Raw genomic sequence first — 931 nt, forward strand, 5'->3', positions numbered from 1 at the left:
TGTGGTGAACAGAACAATCCCAGTGCAGTTGGCTGAAAGTATCTGTGGCCTGACTGGAGCAACCTGATCTTCTTCAGACCTGCCAAGATCAACTGGGTTTCCTTCAAGTTCTGACATTGTGCAGACGATGAGGTTGTAATTAAGCTGCACAGCTTAATAAAACCCTGATTTGGTAGGAATTTTTGAAGGTAACTTTCATGGTTCATATTTAAAGGAAGTTCAAATGCAGGACTTAACAGACCGGAGGAGGAGGAGAGAAGAAAAACACAATCAAGAAAGCAAAAAGGATCTGGCAAAGAAAACGAATGACTAAAGCTCAGCACAAATAGTAAGGAAATGTCACGGTTTGGGGCTGGGGTTGGGATTTCCCAGCCACCTCTGAAGGCATCTTTCCTCTGGCTCTGATTGCTTTGCACTAATGGCTAATGCTTTCCACCTGTGTTAGGCCCCAGATAAGCAGGAGTCTGCTGCTCACTGCCACATCGTCAGAGGATTCTCCTGAACGTTTCCAGCCCTTCTCGTTGCCCTGTTTTCTCCCTTCCTGGAGTTTTGTATATTTGTGTGCATACACACACCAAACACAAACCTCCCAGTCTCTCCCCCAAACACACCCCAGCACATCACCCGAACCCCACTCAGCCCCACCTTTAAACCCCAGCACCCTTCCTGCCCCCCAGGCTATACCCTGGATCCCGGGACGGCTTGTTGGTTTTAGTTTACGTCATATGATCTGAACCTGTCTGAAATTCAGGACCATTGCTACACAGTAATTACACAAACAGAATCAACTCAGAAAGTTTCTGGTACTAAAATTTCTCCCCTTCCAGATTCTGCAGATTAGCTTAAATTTTAATTCTCATTATCACATAAAGCGAGCCTGCTCAGAACACAGCTCTCTGGAAGAAAACTGTCAAGTATAAACAAGAAAAGC

At 45.4% G+C, this 931-nt stretch overlaps 1 protein-coding gene across 1 annotated transcript in view; it reads right to left on the minus strand.

Annotated features, from left to right (window-relative positions):
- LOC121628724 (NACHT, LRR and PYD domains-containing protein 12-like) overlaps positions 1-931 on the minus strand; it is a 2,607,341-nt gene that overhangs the window by 952,821 nt on the left and 1,653,589 nt on the right. The gene's annotated exons all lie outside the window — the stretch shown is intronic.

Source organism: Melanotaenia boesemani, chromosome 18 (genome assembly GCF_017639745.1).
Source record: "Melanotaenia boesemani isolate fMelBoe1 chromosome 18, fMelBoe1.pri, whole genome shotgun sequence".
NCBI classification, from domain to species: Eukaryota; Metazoa; Chordata; class Actinopteri; order Atheriniformes; family Melanotaeniidae; genus Melanotaenia; species Melanotaenia boesemani.